The sequence below is a fragment of the Petromyzon marinus genome, chromosome 73 (assembly GCF_048934315.1).
Source record: "Petromyzon marinus isolate PM22_M1 ecotype Great Lakes invasive population chromosome 73, UKy_Petmar_22M1.pri1.0, whole genome shotgun sequence".
Classification (NCBI taxonomy): Eukaryota; Metazoa; Chordata; class Hyperoartia; order Petromyzontiformes; family Petromyzontidae; genus Petromyzon; species Petromyzon marinus.
Genome location: NC_133739.1, coordinates 9,442,227 through 9,459,684, shown reverse-complemented (window position 1 = coordinate 9,459,684; position 17,458 = coordinate 9,442,227). Strand labels below are relative to the sequence as shown.

At 57.9% G+C, this 17,458-nt stretch overlaps 1 protein-coding gene across 2 annotated transcripts in view; it reads right to left on the bottom strand.

The window, feature by feature from the left end:
* The window catches only part of LOC142906988 (vacuolar protein sorting-associated protein 16 homolog), an 82,967-nt gene extending 80,174 nt beyond the window's left edge, over positions 1–2,793 (bottom strand). The window contains exon 1 of one of the 2 annotated variants that reach the window (XM_076055885.1): positions 2,575–2,793. The gene's annotated coding sequence lies outside the window, so the exon portion shown is untranslated. The remainder of the gene's footprint in view (positions 1–2,574) is intronic. The other variant, XM_076055884.1, reaches the window with a different exon arrangement.
* Positions 2,794–17,458: the final 14,665 nt, after the last annotated feature.

Below are 17,458 nucleotides of genomic sequence, written 5' to 3'. Positions count from 1 at the left end.
GCGTCACCGTCACCACGTTAACCGTGTCACCGTCACCACGTTAACCGTCACCACGTTAACCGTGTCACCGTCACCACGTTAACCGCGTCACCGTCACCACGATAACCATGTCACCGTCACCACGTTAACCGTGTCACCGTCACCACGTTAACCGCGTCACCGTCACCACGTTAACCATGTCACCGTCACCACGTTAACCATGTCACCGTCACCACGTTAACCGTGTCACCACGTTAACCGTGTCACCGTCACCACGTTAACCGTGTCACCGTCACCACGTTAACCGCGTCACCGTCACCACGTTAACCGTGTCACCGTCACCACGTTAACCGTGTCACCGTCACCACGTTAACCGTGTCACCGTCACCACGTTAACCGCGTCACCGTCACCACGTTAACCGTGTCACCGTCACCACGTTAATCGTGTCACCATCACCACGTTAACCGTGTCACCACGTTAACCGCGTCACCGTCACCACGTTAACCACGTCACCGTCACCACGTTAACCGTGTCACCACGTTAACCGTCACCACGTTAACCGTGTCACCGTCACCACGTTAACCGTGTCACCGTCACCACGCTAACCGTGTCACCACGTTAACCGTCACCACGTTAACCGTGTCACCGTCACCACGTTAACCGCGTCACCACGTTAACCGTGTCACCACGTTAACCGCGTCACCGTCACCACGTTAACCGTGTCACCGTCACCACGTTAACCGTGTCACCGTCACCACGTTAACAGTGTCACCACGTTAACCGTGTCACCGTCACCACGTTAACCGTGTCACCGTCACCACGTTAACCGCGTCACCGTCACCACGTTAACCGCGTCACCGTCACCACGTTAACCGTGTCACCGTCACCACGTTAACCGCGTCACCGTCACCACGTTAACCGCGTCACCGTCTCCACGTTAACCGCGTCACCGTCACCACGTTAACCGCGTCACCGTCACCACGTTAACCGCGTCACCGTCACCACGTTAACCGCGTCACCGTCACCACGTTAACCGCGTCACCGTCACCACGTTAACCGCGTCACCGTCACCACGTTAACCATGTCACCGTCACCACGTTAACCGCGTCACTGTCACCACGTTAACCGCGTCACCGTCACCACGTTAACCGCGTCACCGTCACCACGTTAACCGCGTCACCGTCACCACGTTAACCGCGTCACCGTCACCACGTTAACCGCGTCACCGTCACCACGTTAACCGCGTCACCGTCACCACGTTAACCGTGTCACCGTCACCACGTTAACCGCGTCACCGTCACCACGTTAACCGCGTCACCGTCACCACGTTAACCGCGTCACCGTCACCACGTTAACCGCGTCACCGTCACCACGTTAACCATGTCACCGTCACCACGTTAACCGTGTCACCACGTTAACCGCGTCACCGTCACCACGTTAACCGCGTCACCGTCACCACGTTAACCGTGTCACCGTCACCACGTTAACCGTGTCACCGTCACCACGTTAACCGTGTCACCGTCACCACGTTAACCGTGTCACCGTCACCACGTTAACCATGTCACCGTCACCACGTTAACCGTGTCCCCGTCACCACGTTAACCGTGTCACCGTCACCACGTCACCGTCACCACATTAACCGCGTCACCGTCACCACGTTAACCGCGTCACCATCACCACGTTAACCGTGTCACCATCACCACGTTAACCGTGTCACCGTCACCACGTTAACCGCGTCACCGTCACCACGTTAACCGCGTCACCGTCGCCACGTTAACCGTGTCACCGTCACCACGTTAACCGTGTCACCGTCACCACGTTAACCATGTCACCGTCACCACGTTAACCGTGTCACCGTTACCACGTTAACCGTGTCACCGTCACCACGTTAACCGCGTCACCGTCACCACGTTAACCGTGTCACCGTCACCACGTTAACCGTGTCACCGTCACCACGTTAACCGTGTCACCGTCACCACGTTAACCGTGTCACCGTCACCACGTTAACCGTGTCACCGTCACCACGTTAACCGTGTCACCGTCACCACGTTAACCGTGTCACCGTCACCACGTTAACCGTGTCACCGTCACCACGTTAACCGTGTCACCGTCGCCACGTTAACCGCGTCACCGTCACCACGTTAACCGTGTCACCGTCACCACGTTAACCGTGTCACCGTCACCACGTTAACCGCGTCACCGTCTCCACGTTAACCGTGTCACCGTCACCACGTTAACCGTGTCACCGTCACCACGTTAACCGTGTCACCGTCACCACGTTAACCGTGTCACCGTCACCACGTCACCGTCACCACGTTAACCGCGTCACCGTCACCACGTTAACCGTGTCACCGTCACCACGTTAACCGCGTCATCGTCACCACGTTAACCGCGTCACCGTCACCACGCTAACCACGTCACCGTCACCACGTTAACCATGTCACCGTCACCACGTTAACCGCGTCACCGTCACCACGTTAACCGTGTCACCGTCACCACGTTAACCGTGTCACCGTCACCACGTTAACCGTGTCACCACGTTAACCGCGTCACCGTCACCACGCTAACCCGCCGGTCGCCGTGGCGACGGCTACCTGCAGGTCGCTGGTGCCCAGCCACAGCAGTCCGCTGTCGGTGTAGATGGCCACTCGCGACTGGCCAGGTGACACAGCCAGCAACACCACGTTAACCGTGTCACCGTCACCACGTTAACCGTCACCACGTTAACCGCGTCACCGTCACCACGTTAACCGCGTCACCGTCACCACGTTAACCGTGTCACCGTCACCACGTTAACCGCGTCACCGTCACCACGTTAACCATGTCACCGTCACCGTCACCACGTTAACCGCGTTACTGTCACCACGTTAACCACGTCACCGTCACCACGTTAACCGCGTCACCGTCACCACGTTAACCGTGTCACCGTCACCACGTTAACCATATCACCGTCACCACGTTAACCGCGTCACCGTCACCACGTTAACCGCGTCACCGTCACCACGTTAACCGCGTCACCGTCACCACGTTAACCGCGTCACCGTCACCACGTTAACCGCGTCACCGTCACCACGTTAACCGCGTCACCGTCACCACGTTAACCGCGTCACCGTCACCACGTTAACCGTGTCACCGTCACCACGTTAACCGTGTCACCGTCACCACGTTAACCGCGTCACCGTCACCACGTTAACCGCGTCACCGTCACCACGTTAACCGCGTCACCGTCACCACGTTAACCGCGTCACCGTCACCACGTTAACCGTGTCACCGTCACCACGTTAACCATGTCACCGTCACCACGTTAACCGTGTCACCGTCACCACGTTAACCGTGTCACCGTGACCACGTCACCGTCACCACGTTAACCGTGTCACCGTCACCACGTTAACCGCGTCACCGTCACCACGTTAACCGTGTCACCGTCACCACGTTAACCGTGTCACCGTCACCACGTTAACCGTGTCACCGTCACCACGTTAACCGCGTCACCGTCACCACGTTAACCGTGTCACCGTCACCACGTTAACCGTGTCACCGTCACCACGTTAACCGCGTCACCGTCACCACGTTAACCATGTCACCGTCACCACGTTAACCATGTCACCGTCACCACGTTAACCATGTCACCGTCACCACGTTAACCGTGTCACCACGTTAACCGCGTCACCGTCACCACGTTAACCGTGTCACCGTCACCACGTTAACCGCGTCACCGTCACCACGTTAACCATGTCACCGTCACCACGTTAACCGCGTCACCTTCACCACGTTAACCGTGTCACCACGTTAACCGTGTAACCGTCGCCACGTTAACCATGTCACCGTCGCCACGTTAACCGTGTCACCGTCGCCACGTTAACCGCGTCACCGTCACCACGTTAACCATGTCACCGTCGCCACGTTAACCGCGTCACCGTCACCACGTTAACCATGTCACCGTCGCCACGTTAACCATGTCACCGTCGCCACGTTAACCGCGTCACCGTCACCACGTTAACCGCGTCACCGTCACCACGTTAACCGTGTCACCGTCGCCACGTTAACCATGTCACCGTCACCACGTTAACCATGTCACCGTCACCACGTTAACCGTGTCACCGTCACCACGTTAACCGCGTCACCGTCACCACGTTAACCATGTCACCGTCGCCACGTTAACCGTGTCACCGTCGCCACGTTAACCGCGTCACCGTCACCACGTTAACCGTGTCACCATCACCACGTTAACCGCGTCACCGTCACCACGTTAACCGTGTCACCGTCACCACGTTAACCGCGTCACCGTCACCACGTTAACCGCGTCACCGTCACCACGTTAACCGTGTCACCGTCACCACGTTAACCGTGTCACCGTCACCACGTTAACCGTGTCACCGTCACCACGTTAACCGCGTCACCGTCACCACGTTAACCGCGTCACCGTCACCACGCTAACCGTGTCACCGTCACCACGTTAACCGTGTCACCACGTTAACCGTGTCACCGTCTCCACGTTAACCGTGTCACCGTCACCACGTTAACCGCGTCACCGTCACCACGTTAACCGTGTCACCACGTTAACCGTGTCACCGTCACCACATTAACCGTGTCACCGTCACCACGTTAACCGCGTCACCGTCACCACGTTAACCGTGTCACCGTCACCACGTTAACCGCGTCACCGTCACCACGTTAACCGCGTCACCGTCACAGCGTTAACCGTGTCACCGTCACCAAGTTAACCGTGTCACCTTCACCACGTTAACCGTGTCACCGTCACCACGTTAACCGTGTCACCGTCACCACGTTAACCGTGTCAACGTCACCACGTTAACCGCGTCACCGTCACCACGTTAACCGCGTCACCGTCACCACGTTAACCGCGTCACCGTCACCACGTTAACCGCGTCACCGTCACCACGATAACCGCGTCACCGTCACCACGTTAACCGTGTCACCGTCACCACGTTAACCGTGTCACCGTCACCACGTTAACCGTGTCACCGTCACCACGTTAACCGTGTCACCGTCACCACGTTAACCGTGTCACCGTCACCACGTTAACCGTGTCACCACGTTAACCGCGTCACCATCACCACGTTAACCGCGTCACCGTCACCACGTTAACCGCGTCACCGTCACCACGTTAACCGTGTCACCGTCACCACGTTAACCGTGTCACCACGTTAACCATGTCACCGTCACCACGTTAACCATGTCACCGTCACCACGTTAACCGCGTCACCGTCACCACGTTAACCGCGTCACCGTCACCACGTTAACCGTGTCACCACGTTAACCATGTCACCGTCACCACGTTAACCGCGTCACCGTCACCACGTTAACCGTGTCACCGTCACCACGTTAACCGTGTCACCGTCACCACGTTAACCGTGTCACCGTCACCACGTTAACCGTGTCACCACGTTAACCGCGTCACCATCACCACGTTAACCGCGTCACCGTCACCACGTTAACCACGTCACCGTCACCACGTTAACCATGTCACCGTCACCACGTTAACCGTGTCACCGTCACCACGTTAACCGTGTCACCGTCACCACGTTAACCGTGTCACCGTCACCACGTTAACCATGTCACCGTCACCACGTTAACCGCGTCACCGTCACCACGTTAACCGCGTCACCGTCACCACGTTAACCGTGTCACCGTCACCACGTTAACCGCGTCACCGTCACCACGTTAACCGTGTCACCGTCACCACGTTAACCGTGTCACCGTCACCACGTTAACCGTGTCACCGTCACCACGTTAACCGTGTCACCGTCACCACGTTAACCGTGTCACCGTCACCACGTTAACCGCGTCACCGTCGCCACGTTAACCGCGTCACCGTCACCACGTTAACCGTGTCACCGTCACCACGTTAACCGTGTCACCGTCACCACGTTAACCGTGTCACCGTCACCACGTTAACCGCGTCACCGTCACCATGTTAACCGTGTCACCGTCACCACGCTAACCGCGTCACCGTCACCACGTTAACCGTGTCACCACGTTAACCGTGTCACCGTCACCATGTTAACCGTGTCACCACGTTAACCGTGTCACCGTCACCACGTTAACCGTGCCACCGTCGCCACGTTAACCGCGACACCGTCACCACGTTAACCGTCTCACCGTCACCATGTTAACCGCGTCACCGTCACCACGTTAACCGTGTCACCGTCGCCACGTTAACCGTGTCACCGTCACCACGTTAACCGCGTCACCGTCACCACGTTAACCGTGTCACCGTCACCACGTTAACCGCGTCACCGTCACCACGCTAACCGCGTCACCGTCACCACGTTAACCGCGTCACCATCACCACGTTAACCGCGTCACCGTCACCACGTTAACCGCGTCACCGTCACCACGTTAACCGTGTCACCACGTTAACCGTGTCACCGTCACCACGTTAACCGCGTCACCGTCACCACGTTAACCGTGTCACCGTCACCACGTTAACCGCGTCACCGTCACCACGTTAACCGTGTCACCGTCACCACGTTAACCGCGTCACCGTCACCACGTTAACCGCGTCACCGTCACCACGTTAACCGCGTCACCGTCACCACGCTAACCGCGTCACCACGTTAACCGCGTCACCGTCACCACGTTAACCGTGTCACCACGTTAACCGCGTCACCGTCGCCACGTTAACCGCGTCACCGTCACCACGTTAACCGTGTCACCGTCACCACGTTAACCGTGTCACCGTCACCACGTTAACCGTGTCACCGTCACCACGTTAACCGCGTCACCGTCACCACGTTAACCGTGTCACCGTCACCACGCTAACCGCGTCACCGTCACCACGTTAACCGTGTCACCACGTTAACCGTGTCACCGTCACCATGTTAACCGTGTCACCACGTTAACCGTGTCACCGTCACCACGTTAACCGTGCCACCGTCGCCACGTTAACCGCGACACCGTCACCACGTTAACCGTCTCACCGTCACCATGTTAACCGCGTCACCGTCACCACGTTAACCGTGTCACCGTCGCCACGTTAACCGTGTCACCGTCACCACGTTAACCGCGTCACCGTCACCACGTTAACCGTGTCACCGTCACCACGTTAACCGCGTCACCGTCACCACGCTAACCGCGTCACCGTCACCACGTTAACCGCGTCACCATCACCACGTTAACCGCGTCACCGTCACCACGTTAACCGCGTCACCGTCACCACGTTAACCGTGTCACCACGTTAACCGTGTCACCGTCACCACGTTAACCGCGTCACCGTCACCACGTTAACCGTGTCACCGTCACCACGTTAACCGTGTCACCGTCACCACGTTAACCGCGTCACCGTCACCACGTTAACCGCGTCACCGTCACCACGTTAACCGCGTCACCGTCACCACGCTAACCGCGTCACCACGTTAACCGCGTCACCGTCACCACGTTAACCGTGTCACCACGTTAACCGCGTCACCGTCACCACGTTAACCGTGTCACCGTCCCCACGTTAACCGCGTCACCGTCACCACGTTAACCGTGTCACCACGTTAACCGTGTCACCGTCACCACGTTAACCGTGTCACCACGTTAACCGCGTCACCATCACCACGTTAACCGCGTCACCGTCACCACGTTAACCACGTCACCGTCACCACGTTAACCATGTCACCGTCACCACGTTAACCGTGTCACCGTCACCACGTTAACCGTGTCACCGTCACCACGTTAACCGTGTCACCGTCACCACGTTAACCATGTCACCGTCACCACGTTAACCGCGTCACCGTCACCACGTTAACCGCGTCACCGTCACCACGTTAACCGTGTCACCGTCACCACGTTAACCGCGTCACCGTCACCACGTTAACCGTGTCACCGTCACCACGTTAACCGTGTCACCGTCACCACGTTAACCGTGTCACCGTCACCACGTTAACCGTGTCACCGTCACCACGTTAACCGTGTCACCGTCACCACGTTAACCGCGTCACCGTCGCCACGTTAACCGCGTCACCGTCACCACGTTAACCGTGTCACCGTCACCACGTTAACCGTGTCACCGTCACCACGTTAACCGTGTCACCGTCACCACGTTAACCGCGTCACCGTCACCATGTTAACCGTGTCACCGTCACCACGCTAACCGCGTCACCGTCACCACGTTAACCGTGTCACCACGTTAACCGTGTCACCGTCACCATGTTAACCGTGTCACCACGTTAACCGTGTCACCGTCACCACGTTAACCGTGCCACCGTCGCCACGTTAACCGCGACACCGTCACCACGTTAACCGTCTCACCGTCACCATGTTAACCGCGTCACCGTCACCACGTTAACCGTGTCACCGTCGCCACGTTAACCGTGTCACCGTCACCACGTTAACCGCGTCACCGTCACCACGTTAACCGTGTCACCGTCACCACGTTAACCGCGTCACCGTCACCACGCTAACCGCGTCACCGTCACCACGTTAACCGCGTCACCATCACCACGTTAACCGCGTCACCGTCACCACGTTAACCGCGTCACCGTCACCACGTTAACCGTGTCACCACGTTAACCGTGTCACCGTCACCACGTTAACCGCGTCACCGTCACCACGTTAACCGTGTCACCGTCACCACGTTAACCGCGTCACCGTCACCACGTTAACCGTGTCACCGTCACCACGTTAACCGCGTCACCGTCACCACGTTAACCGCGTCACCGTCACCACGTTAACCGCGTCACCGTCACCACGCTAACCGCGTCACCACGTTAACCGCGTCACCGTCACCACGTTAACCGTGTCACCACGTTAACCGCGTCACCGTCGCCACGTTAACCGCGTCACCGTCACCACGTTAACCGTGTCACCGTCACCACGTTAACCGTGTCACCGTCACCACGTTAACCGTGTCACCGTCACCACGTTAACCGCGTCACCGTCACCACGTTAACCGTGTCACCGTCACCACGCTAACCGCGTCACCGTCACCACGTTAACCGTGTCACCACGTTAACCGTGTCACCGTCACCATGTTAACCGTGTCACCACGTTAACCGTGTCACCGTCACCACGTTAACCGTGCCACCGTCGCCACGTTAACCGCGACACCGTCACCACGTTAACCGTCTCACCGTCACCATGTTAACCGCGTCACCGTCACCACGTTAACCGTGTCACCGTCGCCACGTTAACCGTGTCACCGTCACCACGTTAACCGCGTCACCGTCACCACGTTAACCGTGTCACCGTCACCACGTTAACCGCGTCACCGTCACCACGCTAACCGCGTCACCGTCACCACGTTAACCGCGTCACCATCACCACGTTAACCGCGTCACCGTCACCACGTTAACCGCGTCACCGTCACCACGTTAACCGTGTCACCACGTTAACCGTGTCACCGTCACCACGTTAACCGCGTCACCGTCACCACGTTAACCGTGTCACCGTCACCACGTTAACCGCGTCACCGTCACCACGTTAACCGTGTCACCGTCACCACGTTAACCGCGTCACCGTCACCACGTTAACCGCGTCACCGTCACCACGTTAACCGCGTCACCGTCACCACGCTAACCGCGTCACCACGTTAACCGCGTCACCGTCACCACGTTAACCGTGTCACCACGTTAACCGCGTCACCGTCACCACGTTAACCGTGTCACCGTCCCCACGTTAACCGCGTCACCGTCACCACGTTAACCGTGTCACCACGTTAACCGTGTCACCGTCACCACGTTAACCGTGTCACCGTCACCACGTTAACCGTGTCACCACGTTAACCGCGTCACCATCACCACGTTAACCGCGTCACCGTCACCACGTTAACCATGTCACCGTCGCCACGTTAACCGCGTCACCGTCACCACGTTAACCGTGTCACCGTCGCCACGTTAACCGCGACACCGTCACCACGTTAACCGTGTCACCGTCACCACGTTAACCGCGTCACCGTCACCACGTTAACCATGTCACCGTCACCACGTTAACCATGTCACCGTCACCACGTTAACCATATCACCGTCACCACGTTAACCGCGTCACCGTCACCACGTTAACCGCGTCACCGTCACCACGTTAACCGTGTCACCGTCACCACGTTAACCGTGTCACCGTCACCACGTTAACAATGTCACCGTCACCACGTTAACCGCGTCACCGTCACCACGTTAACCGTGTCACCGTCACCACGTTAACCGCGTCACCGTCACCACGTTAACCGCGTCACCACGTTAACCGCGTCACCGTCACCACGCTAACCGCGTCACCACGTTAACCGCGTCACCGTCACCACGTTAACCGTGTCACCACGTTAACCGTGTCACCGTCACCACGTTAACCGCGTCACCGTCACCACGTTAACCGTGTCACCGTCACCACGTTAACCGCGTCACCGTCACCACGTTAACCGTGTCACCGTCACCACGTTAACCGCGTCACCGTCACCACGTTAACCGCGTCACCGTCACCACGTTAACCGCGTCACCGTCACCACGCTAACCGCGTCACCACGTTAACCGCGTCACCGTCACCACGTTAACCGTGTCACCACGTTAACCGCGTCACCGTCACCACGTTAACCGTGTCACCGTCCCCACGTTAACCGCGTCACCGTCACCACGTTAACCGTGTCACCACGTTAACCGTGTCACCGTCACCACGTTAACCGTGTCACCGTCACCACGTTAACCGTGTCACCACGTTAACCGCGTCACCATCACCACGTTAACCGCGTCACCGTCACCACGTTAACCATGTCACCGTCGCCACGTTAACCGCGTCACCGTCACCACGTTAACCGTGTCACCGTCGCCACGTTAACCGCGACACCGTCACCACGTTAACCGTGTCACCGTCACCACGTTAACCGCGTCACCGTCACCACGTTAACCATGTCACCGTCACCACGTTAACCATGTCACCGTCACCACGTTAACCATATCACCGTCACCACGTTAACCGCGTCACCGTCACCACGTTAACCGCGTCACCGTCACCACGTTAACCGTGTCACCGTCACCACGTTAACCGTGTCACCGTCACCACGTTAACAATGTCACCGTCACCACGTTAACCGCGTCACCGTCACCACGTTAACCGTGTCACCGTCACCACGTTAACCGCGTCACCGTCACCACGTTAACCGCGTCACCACGTTAACCGCGTCACCGTCACCACGCTAACCGCGTCACCACGTTAACCGCGTCACCGTCACCACGTTAACCGTGTCACCACGTTAACCGTGTCACCGTCACCACGTTAACCGCGTCACCGTCACCACGTTAACCGCGTCACCGTCACCACGTTAACCGTGTCACCGTCACCACGTTAACCATGTCACCGTCACCACGTTAACCGCGTCATCACGTTAACCGCGTCACCGTCACCACGTTAACCGCGTCACCGTCACCACGTTAACCGTGTCACCGTCGCCACGTTAACCGCGACACCGTCACCACGTTAACCGTGTCACCATCACCACGTTAACCGCGTCACCGTCACCACGTTAACCATGTCACCGTCACCACGTTAACCATGTCACCGTCACCATGTTAACCATGTCACCGTCACCACGTTAACCGTGTCACCGTCACCACGTTAACCGTGTCACCACGTTAACCGCGTCACCGTCACCACGTTAACCGCGTCACCGTCACCACGTTAACCGCGTCACCGTCACCACGTTAACCGCGTCACCGTCACCACGTTAACCGTGTCACCGTCACCACGTTAACCATGTCACCGTCACCACGTTAACCGTGTCACCGTCACCACGTTAACCGTGTCACCACGTTAACCGCGTCACCGTCACCACGTTAACCGCGTCACCGTCACCACGTTAACCGTGTCACCGTCGCCACGTTAACCGTGTCACCGTCACCACGTTAACCGCGTCACCGTCACCACGTTAACCGCGTCACCGTCACCACGTTAACCGCGTCACCGTCACCACGTTAACCGCGTCACCGTTACCACGTTAACCGTGTCACCGTCGCCACGTTAAACGCGTCACCGTCACCACGTTAACCGTGTCACCACGTTAACCGTGTCACCGTCACCACGTTAACCGCGTCACTGTCACCACGTTAACCGTGTCACCACGTTAACCGCGTCACCGTCACCACGTTAACCGCGTCACCGTCACCACGCTAACCGTGTCACCACGTTAACCGCGTCACCGTCACCACGTTAACCGTGTCACCGTCACCACGTTAACCGTGTCACCACGTTAACCGCGTCACCGTCACCACGTTAACCGCGTCACCGTCACCACGTTAACCGTGTCGCCACGTTAACCGCGTCACCGTCACCACGTTAACCGCGTCACCGTCACCACGTTAACCGCGTCACCGTCACCACGTTAACCGCGTCACCGTCGCCACGTTAACCGCGTCACCGTCACCACGTCAATCGTGTCACCGTCACCACGTTAACCGCGTCACCGTCACCACGTTAACCGTGTCACCGTCACCACGTTAACCGCGTCACCGTCACCACGTTAACCATCACCACGTTAACCACGTCACCGTCACCACGTTAACCGCGTCACCGTCACCACGTTAACCGTGTCACAGTCACCACGTTAACCGTGTCACCGTCACCACGTTAACCATGTCACCGTCACCACGTTAACCGTGTCACCGTCACCACGTTAACCGCGTCACCGTCACCACGTTAACCATGTCACCGTCACCACGTTAACCATGTCACCGTCACCACGTTAACCATGTCACCGTCACCACGTTAACCGTGTCACCACGTTAACCGCGTCACCGTCACCACGTTAACCGTGTCACCGTCACCACGTTAACCGCGTCACCGTCACCACGTTAACCGTGTCACCACGTTAACCGCGTCACCGTCATCACGTTAACCATGTCACCGTCACCACGTTAACCGTGTCACCGTCGCCACGTTAACCGCGTCACCGTCACCACGTTAACCGCGTCACCGTCACCACGTTAACCGCGTCACCGTCACCACGTTAACCGTGTCACCGTCACCACGTTAACCGCGTCACCGTCACCACGTTAACCGTGTCACCGTCACCACGTTAACCGTGTCACCGTCACCACGTTAACCGTGTCACCACGTTAACCGCGTCACCGTCACCACGTTAACCGTGTCACCGTCACCACGTTAACCGTGTCACCGTCACCACGTTAACCGTGTCACCGTCACCACGTTAACCGCGTCACCGTCACCACGTTAACCGCGTCACCGTCACCACGCTAACCGTGTCACCGTCACCACGTTAACCGTGTCACCGTCACCACGTTAACCGTGTCACCGTCTCCACGTTAACCGTGTCACCGTCACCACGTTAACCGCGTCACCGTCACCACGTTAACCGTGTCACCACGTTAACCGTGTCACCGTCACCACGTTAACCGCGTCACCGTCACCACGTTAACCGTGTCACCGTCACCACGTTAACCGTGTCACCGTCACCACGTTAACCGTGTCACCGTCACCACGTTAACCATGTCACCGTCACCACGTTAACCGCGTCACCGTCACCACGTTAACCGCGTCACCGTCACCACGTTAACCGTGTCACCGTCACCACGTTAACCGTGTCACCGTCACCACGTTAACCGTGTCACCGTCACCACGTTAACCGTGTCACCGTCACCACGTTAACCGTGTCACCGTCACCACGTTAACCGTGTCACCGTCACCACGTTAACCGTGTCACCGTCACCACGTTAACCGCGTCACCGTCGCCACGTTAACCGCGTCACCGTCACCACGTTAACCGTGTCACCGTCACCACGTTAACCGTGTCACCGTCACCACGTTAACCGTGTCACCGTCACCACGTTAACCGCGTCACCGTCACCACGTTAACCGTGTCACCGTCACCACGCTAACCGCGTCACCGTCACCACGTTAACCGTGTCACCACGTTAACCGTGTCACCGTCACCATGTTAACCGTGTCACCACGTTAACCGTGTCACCGTCACCACGTTAACCGTGCCACCGTCGCCACGTTAACCGCGACACCGTCACCACGTTAACCGTGTCACCGTCACCACGTTAACCGCGTCACCGTCACCACGTTAACCGTGTCACCGTCGCCACGTTAACCGTGTCACCGTCACCACGTTAACCGCGTCACCGTCACCACGTTAACCGTGTCACCGTCACCACGTTAACCGCGTCACCGTCACCACGCTAACCGCGTCACCGTCACCACGTTAACCGTGTCACCGTCACCACGTTAACCGCGTCACCGTCACCACGTTAACCGTGTCACCGTCACCACGTTAACCACGTCACCGTCACCACGTTAACCGTGTCACCGTCACCACGTTAACCGCGTCACCGTCACCACGTTAACCGTGTCACCGTCACCACGTTAACCGCGTCACCGTCACCACGTTAACCGTGTCACCGTCACCACGTTAACCGCGTCACCGTCACCACGTTAACCGCGTCACCGTCACCACGTTAACCGCGTCACCGTCACCACGCTAACCGCGTCACCACGTTAACCGCGTCACCGTCACCACGTTAACCGTGTCACCACGTTAACCGCGTCACCGTCACCACGTTAACCGTGTCACCGTCCCCACGTTAACCACGTCACCGTCACCACGTTAACCGTGTCACCACGTTAACCGTGTCACCGTCACCACGTTAACCGTGTCACCGTCACCACGTTAACCGTGTCACCACGTTAACCGCGTCACCATCACCACGTTAACCGCGTCACCGTCACCACGTTAACCATGTCACCGTCGCCACGTTAACCGCGTCACCGTCACCACGTTAACCGTGTCACCGTCGCCACGTTAACCGCGACACCGTCACCACGTTAACCGTGTCACCGTCACCACGTTAACCGCGTCACCGTCACCACGTTAACCATGTCACCGTCACCACGTTAACCATGTCACCGTCACCACGTTAACCATATCACCGTCACCACGTTAACCGCGTCACCGTCACCACGTTAACCGCGTCACCGTCACCACGTTAACCGTGTCACCGTCACCACGTTAACCGTGTCACCGTCACCACGTTAACAATGTCACCGTCACCACGTTAACCGCGTCACCGTCACCACGTTAACCGTGTCACCGTCACCACGTTAACCGCGTCACCGTCACCACGTTAACCGCGTCACCACGTTAACCGCGTCACCGTCACCACGCTAACCGCGTCACCACGTTAACCGCGTCACCGTCACCACGTTAACCGTGTCACCGTCACCACGTTAACCGCGTCACCGTCACCACGTTAACCATGTCACCGTCACCACGTTAACCGTGTCACCGTCACCACGTTAACCATGTCACCGTCACCACGTTAACCGTGTCACCACGTTAACCGTGTCACCATCACCACGTTAACCGCGTCACCGTCACCACGTTAACCGCGTCACCATCACCACGTTAACCGCGTCACCGTCACCACGCTAACCGCGTCATCACGTTAACCGCGTCACCGTCACCACGTTAACCGCGTCACCGTCACCACGTTAACCGTGTCACCGTCGCCACGTTAACCGCGACACCGTCACCACGTTAACCGTGTCACCATCACCACGTTAACCGCGTCACCGTCACCACGTTAACCATGTCACCGTCACCACGTTAACCATGTCACCGTCACCACGTTAACCATGTCACCGTCACCACGTTAACCGTGTCACCGTCACCACGTTAACCGTGTCACCACGTTAACCGCGTCACCGTCACCACGTTAACCGTGTCACCGTCACCACGTTAACCGTGTCACCGTCACCACGTTAACCGTGTCACCGTCACCACGTTAACCCTGTCACCGTCACCACGTTAACCGCGTCACCATCACCACGTTAACCGTGTCACCGTCACCACGTTAACCGCGTCACCGTCACCACGTTAACCGTGTCACCGTCACCACGTTAACCGTTTCACCGTCACCACGTTAACCATGTCACCATCGCCACGTTAACCGTGTCACCGTCACCACGTTAACCATGTCACCGTCACCACGTTAACCATGTCACCGTCACCACGTTAACCGCGTCACCGTCACCACGTTAACCATGTCACCGTCACCACGTTAACCATGTCACCGTCACCACGTTAACCATGTCACCGTCACCACGTTAACCATGTCACCGTCGCCACGTTAACCGCGTCACCGTCACCACGTTAACCGTGTCACCGTCACCACGTTAACCGTGTCACCACGTTAACCGTGTCACCGTCACCACGTTAACCGCGTCACCGTCACCACGTTAACCGTGTCACCGTCACCACGTTAACCGTGTCACCGTCACCACGTTAACCGTGTCACCACGTTAACCGCGTCACCGTCACCACGTTAACCGCGTCACCGTCACCACGTTAACCGCGTCACCGTCACCACGTTAACCGCGTCACCGTCACCACGTTAACCGTGTCACCGTCACCACGTTAACCGTGTCACCGTCACCACGTTAACCGTGTCACCGTCACCACGTTAACCCTGTCACCGTCACCACGTTAACCGTGTCACCATCACCACGTTAACCGCGTCACCGTCACCACGTTAACCGCGTCACCGTCACCACGTTAACCGTGTTACCGTCACCACGTTAACCGCGTCACCGTCACCACGTTAACCGTGTCACCGTCACCACGTTAACCGTGTCACCATCACCACGTTAACCGCGTCACCGTCACCACGTTAACCGTGTCACCGTCGCCACGTTAACCGTGTCACCGTCACCACGTTAACCGCGTCACCGTCACCACGTTAACCGCGTCACCGTCACCACGTTAACCGCGTCACCGTCACCACGTTAACCGTGTCACCGTCACCACGTTAACCGTGTCACCGTCACCACGTTAACCGTGTCACCGTCACCACGTTAACCGCGTCACCATCACCACGTTAACCGTGTCACCGTCACCACGTTAACCGCGTCACCGTCACCACGTTAACCGCGTCACCGTCACCACGTTAACCGTGTTACCGTCACCACGTTAACCATGTCACCGTCGCCACGTTAACCATGTCACCGTCACCACGTTAACCGTGTCACCGTCACCACGTTAACCATGTCACCGTCACCACGTTAACCATGTCACCGTCACCACGTTAACCGCGTCACCGTCACCACGTTAACCATGTCACCGTCACCACGTTAACCATGTCACCGTCACCACGTTAACCATGTCACCGTCACCACGTTAACCATGTCACCGTCGCCACGTTAACCGCGTCACCGTCACCACGTTAACCGTGTCACCGTCACCACGTTAACCGTGTCACCACGTTAACCGCGTCACCGTCACCACGTTAACCGCGTCACCGTCACCACGTTAACCGCGTCACCGTCACCACGTTAACCGCGTCACCGTCACCACGTTAACCGTGTCACCGTCACCACGTTAACCGTGTCACCGTCACCACGTTAACCGTGTCACCGTCACCACGTTAACCCTGTCACCGTCACCACGTTAACCGCGTCACCATCACCACGTTAACCGCGTCACCGTCACCACGTTAACCCTGTCACCGTCACCACGTTAACCGTGTCACCGTC